We start from the raw sequence: 8,440 nt of genomic DNA, 5'->3' as shown, positions 1-8,440 counted from the left end.
CAGTGGAGTGGTGAGAATGCAAGGAGTAGAGTTTGTGAAGGTGGATGACTTTAAATAACATCACCCGGTCTGCTTACTTCCACCTACGTAATATTAATCACATTCTCCCCTCTCTCCCTCCCCATACCACTGCCATTCTTGTTCACAGTCTTGTTACTTCTCGGCTGGACTATTGCAATTCACTCCTCTTTGGTCTCCCTAATAAATCTCTCCATAAGCTTCAGTTAGTCCAGAATTCTGCAGCACACATCAGTACTCGAACCCCATCTTTTCACCATATTACTCCGGTCTTGCAGCAGCTCCATTGGCTCCCGATTAAGTTTCGAACTGATTTTAAGATTCTGTTATTAACACTTAAGGCCATTCATAACCTCGACCATCCATATCTGTCTGACCTTCTTTATGTTGCCATTCCCTCCCGTAACCTTAGATCCTCTTCCTCTATCCATTTGACTGTCCCTCTCGCCTGTCTAACCTCCACGGGGAGCGGAGCATTCAGCCATTCTGCTCCCAAGCTCTGGAATTCATTACCTGCCGAGCTAAGAAATATCAAATCATGTTCTTCCTTCAAATGTGAACTTAAAACGCATCTGTTTAAAATGGCCTTTTCTTTATGATTACAGTGGTTATGTTTGGTTTTAAATATGTTCTGATGTTTTCAGTTGTTTATAATTGTGTCTTTTATTTATTTATTTATTTATTTATTGATTGTTTGTTTGTTCGGCGTCCTTGAGTTTTCAGAAAGACCCCTTATATAAATAAAATGTATTATTATTATTAATAAATAGTTGGGATCAACAGTACAGAGTAATGGGGAGTGTGGAAGAGAAGTGAAGAAGAGAATGCAGGCAGGGTGGAGTGGGTGGAGAAGAGTGTCAGGAGTGATTAGTGATAAGATGGGTACCACTAAGAGTGAAGGTCTACAGGATGGTAGTGAGAGCAGCTATGTTATATGGGCTGGAGGCGATGGCACAGGAGACAGAGCTATAGGTGGCAGAGTTAAAGATGTTAAGACTGGCTTTGGGTGTGACGAGGATGGACAGGATTAGAAATGAGGATATTAGAAAGTCAGCTCAGGTGGGACAGTTGGAAGAGAAAGTCAGAGAGGTGAGATTGCATTGGTTTGGACATGTGCAGAGGAAAGATGCTGGGTAAATTGGGAGAAGGATGCTACGTATAGAGCTGCCAGGCAAGAGGAACAGAGGAAGGCCTAAGAAAAGGTTTATGGATGTGGTGAGAGAGGACATGCAGGTGATGGATGTGACAGAACAAGATGCAGAGTACAGAAAGATATGGAAGGAGATGATCCTCTATGGCGACCCCTAACAGGAGCAGCCAAAAGAAGAAAAAGAAGAAGGAGTCAAAGCATTTCTAAGATTTTAGGGTATTATTGTGGGGTGGGATTTACCCCAAAGTTTTTTCATTGTCATTATCTAACCTGCTTAGTCCTAAACAGGGACACTTGGTGGAGCCTATCCCAGCTAACATAGTGTGCAAGGCGGGAACAAACCCTGCCCAGGGTGCCAGTCCATCGTATGGTTTTAGAAAATGCCCCCAAAATATTGATATATCAACATATTCTTTCAGATGGATGTACCCTCCTGTAAAGCGAGTCAGTCAACTCTGCATTATAGAAACTTCACACACCATCAGGATAAGATTCAAATTAACCAAAGTAGCTTCAGGTCTTTAATGATTCAGGTTAGGAGAATTAAAAGAATAATTAGCATAGAGCGTAATGTTCTGTAAAAAAGCTGAATTTTAAATTGATGTAAATTCTCCAGCTCATTCCTACAATCACACCCTTGACGTTTTTGCATCTTCTCGGTATCTGACACAGTATATAAAGAGCAGAGGATGCGGTGATGTGTACAGATCCAGAAACTTCAGCGTCTGAATCAAGCACCATGTTTGCCAGCATTGCAACCCGTCTCATGGCCGCCTTGGCGCTGATCGCAACAATCGCTGCTGCGGTGAGTAATCAGACAATAACTAACATCGAGTACCGTGAAGCTAATTCTTATAAATGTGGTAACTTGTGGCTGTACTGGTCAGTAGTCACAATAATACAGCAGAGTTATATTTTTTCTGACATTTCATTTGAAATGCCAGACACAGGCTAATGTGACAGTGACTGTTCACCTTTCTATTTTCATTACTTATACTTTTTAAAGTTTCTCTAACCTGCAATTGTGTTGTCCTGGGGATGACGTTAATCTGCACCAAGCCCTGCAAGCAGGGAAAACTTAAATGTTTGTGACAGGATTGGCACTCCCATTATTCCAGTGTGGCGCTGAGGTGTCACCAATCTGCACTAAGGGTCCCAAGTCGGATGGTACGTCATGTGGTGGGTGCAACAATGCGTTGTAATCAACGCCTGCTCCCAACCTAACATCACACAGTACAGGAAGTACAGAAGATGATGATTGGCGTAAAGAGAGTCCAGCTATTTTCTTTTTATTCTTTCTTTCACACCCTTTAACTGATTTCTCTCTCATTTGTATCATCAACAGTTCCAAATAAATGTTTAAAAGTTCAAAAGACAACGTTGTGAGTGTCATGCTGACTGCAGCCTTAGGCACTTTGCTTAACCTGACTTTTCTGTTTTTTCAGGAGCCTGATAATTCCAACCACGCGGATTTTATTGACTGGTTTGATTAAATTCAGGTAGGTCACATAAATGTGAGATCCGACTGTCGAGTTCATTTGTGTATCATCTATGGACCACCGGGGCGCTTACAGCCACCCTACCCCGACACAGACAGGCGGAGACACGAGTTTGTCACACAACACACATTTTTTATTTACAGTCTGGGAGCGTTTTTCCTCGATCCCCACAGCACGATACAGTCCAAAGTGCCAGTTCCAAAAGACAGTCCTTTTTCCTTGCCTTCTTCTTCATCTTCCTCTGCCTCCACTCCTCTCCCAGCAAGCTTCACCCACCTCCTCCTGACAGTCCAAATGGAGTGAGGCGGCTCCTTTTATTCAGTGCTCCACTCCAATCACTCTTAGCTGTGGTGGAAGTCCGGTATAGTGCTCTGCAGCTCCCCCTGTCGGCCTTCCTCTTGGAATCCAACAGGGCTGCACCAAACTCCAGCTCCCAGTGTGCCCTTCGGGAATCTGTGGTGCCACAGCCACCCAGGGGGACTGCCCTCTAGCATCCCAGGAGAGGTATTGCCTCACCAATGCTCTCTCCCCCAGTACTTCCATTTCATTGGCGTCCTGGCTGGGTAATTTCTGGGGCTGCCTGTCACACCTCCTCAAATGTACAGACCTTGTACAGACTGTAGAGTCCTGTTATAGGATCATTGAGGATATCATTAGGTGAAAAAGTCTGAGCTCAGAGTCAGCATGAAGGCGATTCAGCAGACCTGATGAAAGGGATCAGAGAAAGTGGAAGAAGACAACAGACGGCAGTATGGAGAGGGGCTTTGTCATATTTCAGAGTACGAATGGGACATCGGTCTTCATCCATTATTCAAATATACACACACAATTCATCTAATTTGGGAACGAATCTCACAATAAGAATTTGTATCACCATCAGAAGGCCAAAAATCAAAGATATGGCTTTGCAGTTATCACTATGATTATTTGTCGTAATGGCACAAGACTTCAGAACAGCGAGGGCCTACATTTTTTACGTGTGAGCCTAAAATGATTATTATTAGTAATAATAATAATTCCTTACATTTATACATCGCTTTCCTTACTACTCAAAGCATTTTACATAACAAGTGAGGAGCCATTTCAACCACCAACAATGTGCATCATCCACCTGGATGATGACACGGCAGCCATTTTAGTGCCAGTAAGCTCACCACACATTAGCTGTTAGTTGGTGAGTTAGCCAATCAGAGACAGAGGATGATTATGGGGCCAGGATGAATTGGTAGGCAGTTTAGCCCTGACATAGGGATACACCCTGCTCTTTACAAAGGATGCCCAGGGATATTTAATGACCATAGAGAGTCTGGATGTCGGTTTTAAGTCTTATCTGAAGGATGACATCATTTTTACAGCGCAGCGTCCCCAATCACTGCACTGGGGCATTGGCATCCACACTCAGACCGCAGGGTAAGTGTCTTCCAGCAGCAACCCAAACATTTCCTGGTTTTGCTCCCACCCAAGTACCAGCCAGGCCTCAACATACTTTGCTTTCAGGTGGATGGGCTGTTCTGAAGTGCAGGTGGGATGGCTGCTTATTAACAATTATACAATCATTTTAAATATAGATAGATAGATAGATAGATAGATAGATAGATAGATAGATAGATGAAAGGCACTATATAATAGACAGACAATAATCTTTGCTCCTGGCATCTGCCTGATAACTCGGCTGGGTCTAACAAGTTAGATTTTGCACAGTTTTCTGCAGTTGAATGTCACAGTTTCCATTTAAACTTCATAGGGAGAGATGCAAATCATTTAAAGGTGTTCAGTCGGTTGTGGTTCTATATATATGAAAATTATTTCTGCAAAAAACAAAATGTTATCCAAAATATGACTAATAAGAAAAGAGTAACTGAAAGTGAAACATTTTCATTCTTATTTCAGACACTCACTATCATTAATATACTGTACATCTCTTACCCATGAATATGCTCTAATTTGCCACTACAGCCTACGCGTTGATGACGTCTGTCCATAGATTGAATACTCTTAGTTAACTCGTATATAGCAGTCAATGTGTCTTTTCATAAAGACAGCTGGATGGCTTTCTAGTTGATCTACAGTGCATCCAGAAAGTATTCACAGCGCATCACTTTTTCCACATTTTGTTATGTTACAGCCTTATTTCAAAATGGATTCAATTCATTTTTTTCCTCAGAATTCTACACACAACATCCCATAATGACAACGTGAAAAAAGTTTACTTGAGGTTTTTGCAAATTTATTAAAAATAAAAAAACTAAGAAATCACACGTACATAAGTATTCACAGCCTTTGCTCATTACTTTGTCGATGCACCTTTGGCAGCAATTCCAGCCTCAAGTCTTTTTCAATATGATGCCACAAGCTTGGCACACCTATCCTTGGCCAGTTTCGACCATTCCTCTTTGCAGCACCTCTCAAGCTCCATCAGGTTGGATGGGAAGCGTCGGTGCACAGCCATTTTAAGATCTCTCCAGAGATGTTCAATCGGATTCAAGTCTGGGCCACTCAAGGACATTCACAGAGTTGTCCTGAAGCCACTCCTTTGATATCTTGGCTGTGTGCTTAGGGTCGTTGTCCTGCTGAAAGATGAACCGTCGCCCCAGTCTGAGGTCAAGAGCGCTCTGGAGCAGGTTTTTATCCAGGATGTCTCTGTACATTGCTGCAGTCACCTTTCCCTTTATCCTGACTAGTCTCCCAGTTTCTGCCCCCCACAGCATGATGCTGCCACCACCATGCTTCACTGTAGGAATGGTATTGACCTGGTAATGAGCGGTGTCTGAGAGTTCAATCTTTGTCTCATCAGACCAGAGAATTTTGTTTCTCATGGTCTGAGAGTCCTTCAGGTGCCTTTTGGCAAACTCCAGGCGGGCTGCCATGTGCCTTTTACTAAGGAGTGGCTTCCGTCTGGCCACTCTACCATACAGGCTTGATTGGTGGATTGCTGCAGAGATGGTTGTCCTTCTGGAAGGTTCTCCTCTCACCACAGAGAACCTCTGTGGTGAGAGGACATAGTGACTATCGTGTTCTTGGTCACCTCCCTGACTAAGGCCCTTCTCCCCCGATCGTTCAGTTTAGATGGCCGGCCAGCTCTAGGAAGAGTCCTGGTGGTTTCGAACTTCTTCCACTTGTGGATGATGGAGGGCACTGTGCTCATTGGGACCTTCAAAGTAGCAGACATTTTTCTGTAACCTTCCCCAGATTTGTGCCTCGAGACAATCCTGTGTCGGAGGTCTACAGACAATTCCTTTGACTTCATGCTTGGTTTGTGCTCTGACATGAACTGTCTAGCTGTGATACCTTCTATAGACAGGTGTGTGCCTTTCCAAATCATGTCCAGTCAACTGAATTGACCACAGGTGGACTCCAATGAAGCTGCAGAAACATCTCAAGGATGATCAGGGAAACAGGATGGACCTGAGCTCAATTTGAAGCTTCATGGCAAAGGCTGGGAATACTTATGTACATGTGCTTTCTCAATTTTTTTTATTTTTAATAAATTTGCAAAAATCAAAAGTAAACTTTTTTCACGCTGTCATTATGGGGTGTTGTGTGTAGAATTCTGAGGAAAAAATGAATTTAATCCATTTTTGAATAAGGCTGTAATATAAGAAAATGTGGAAAAAGTGATGAGCTGTGAATACTTTCCAGATGCACTGTATGACCTTCATTTAATAACATTAATATGTTATTCATTTTGTTGTTCATTTTTTTCTCTTTATATTTAGATGAATGGGGAAGCCAGAGAAGTCTTCAGTGAAGCTGACCAACTCTGTCCATTATGATTAACTAAAATAAAGAATGAAAGCATGCAAATCTCTTCTCTTTATTTCTTGAGTGATTGCATATCAGTTATGATGGAGTTGACTTTGTTTTATGACATTGTATAGCCAAGTTCTTCACACTGCTTGTCCTCTCCTTACTTTTCTTCTTGTTTAAGTGATGTCCAATTCTAAATGGCTCCCCTAACATTTCAATATAGAATCTTGAAGCTCCACTCTGATTTATGTTTGGTCCATGTTGCATTGTCCAGTGGAGTTACTCACATTTATTCTAATTACATTCTGTCCTGTAAACTTGTGTGTCCCCTTTGATGGGCTAAAATTCCCAAATTTGCTTCTTTTTTGTACCCAATGCGTCTGTGATAGGCTCAGGTATCCATTGACCCTGTGAATTGAATAAGCAAGCTTAATAAATGGATGGATGGATTACATCTTCAAGAGGTTTCACAGCACATACAATGTCAAATGTGTCTGTGATGGTGCGGGTCCGGCTCCATGATCCCTCTTTCATATTCGGGAGCCTCTTGAGCTCAACAATGTCAGTAATGTAACCGGATGAACGTGGCACTCCAAACAACAGGATGGTGGAAAGTGTACAATTGCTTTTATTAAATCAAACAAATCAAGTGTTCAATAGGAAAGTGCAGTACTTAAAAAAATCATAAATAAATAATCCATAAAAATGAACATAAAAACCATCAACAGTCATTGGGTCAAAAAGGACGAGCACAACTCCTTCCTAGTCTCCCCAGCTCACCCATTGCTTGTTCACCTGGCAGAGACTTCAACAGCCACAGTCCTCTCCATCCCTACCTCTCTCTTGAATGGCCTCCGTCAGAGTCTGCTGGGCCACTCGGGGTCAGTTATCCTCTCATCATCCTTCTTGCTCATGAGGTGGTTCCTTGGATCTACGGAGAGGAAGCCACCTTGATCCACTCCTCTGCACAATCAGTGGAGCTGACCCATCCCTCCATCACAAGACCACTTGCCATGCTGCCTTTTCTTTCAATAGCCGTCTCTTTCTCTCTCCCTCTCCTTCTCTCTCGTTTCTTTCTTTTGACTTTTTTTTATCCTCCCCTTTCCTTTGTCGGCCCATACTTATACGACTCTGTGGGCACAACGTCTCAATCACACAACTGAGATAGATCTCACCCTCATGTGCAGGTGCTTCTCGCCCCAAATACTTCACCACTTCCTACAGCTTCACGAGTGTGCCCACGGAGACTAACACAACTAACGGGTTATTTAATAATAGCCATTCTTTCAGAGCCATGGACCTGCTATACCATAGTCAGAGGCGGCCTTAGGGGTATGCGGGGCCTAGGGCTGACCATCCCCACACGGGGCCGGTTACATCAAACGCTATTACCGGTATGTGTGGACTGTATGAACTTTCATGCGAATTTAATAAAAATAATGGTAACATGCACCGGATTTTCTCATTACAGTATTCAGCAAAATTTTTGCAAGATAACACTTTATCAAAATATAACTGGGGAATATAACTTGACAAACCCGCTCAAACAGGAGACGCGGACCTCAAAACCGGGGCCCCCTTAAGCACCACTTGCCACCCCCAAACGCTGCTCTTGACCAGGGATGTGCAGCCAGCGGAGGCAGGTGAGGCTCGAAATGTAAGAAAACTAATGATAACATAAAATAAATGTGTCCACTGGTCTGTGCTATAAATTTGTTTTCTGTTTGATTCCAATAATTGTGATCATTTTTCTAGTCAAAATCGATGAATTGGCGGATTTCCTGTTCAAATACAGGGGAGAAAAGCGAGTTGCAGGAGCGATGAGCCTCAACTCTCCTTGGACCCTCACACACGGGGCTGATGCCTGCGATCGACACATGCCTGTCGCTGTCTCTCTGAATGTCACCAATATAATATTTGCAGACGCATTTATTATACACCCTGTCTTTCCACAGTCTGGCTAATATCTTTAATGAATGTGGGTTATATATTCAGTCTGCGCTGATTCTACATAAAACTGCAGTGA

General features: G+C 42.9%; 1 long non-coding RNA gene across 1 annotated transcript; it reads left to right on the top strand.

The window, feature by feature from the left end:
* The first annotated feature begins 1,866 nt into the window (after positions 1-1,866).
* LOC120526929 lies at positions 1,867-6,471 on the top strand. The gene is made up of 3 exons (XR_005633235.1): positions 1,867-1,973; positions 2,614-2,667; positions 6,384-6,471. It is a non-coding gene; the product is annotated as an uncharacterized LOC120526929 (long non-coding RNA).
* Positions 6,472-8,440: the final 1,969 nt, after the last annotated feature.

The sequence above is a fragment of the Polypterus senegalus genome, chromosome 3, assembly GCF_016835505.1.
Source record: "Polypterus senegalus isolate Bchr_013 chromosome 3, ASM1683550v1, whole genome shotgun sequence".
Lineage (NCBI taxonomy): Eukaryota > Metazoa > Chordata > Cladistia > Polypteriformes > Polypteridae > Polypterus > Polypterus senegalus.
The sequence above is the reverse complement of the archived record's forward strand: the minus strand, read 5'-3'. Positions and strand labels throughout refer to the sequence as shown.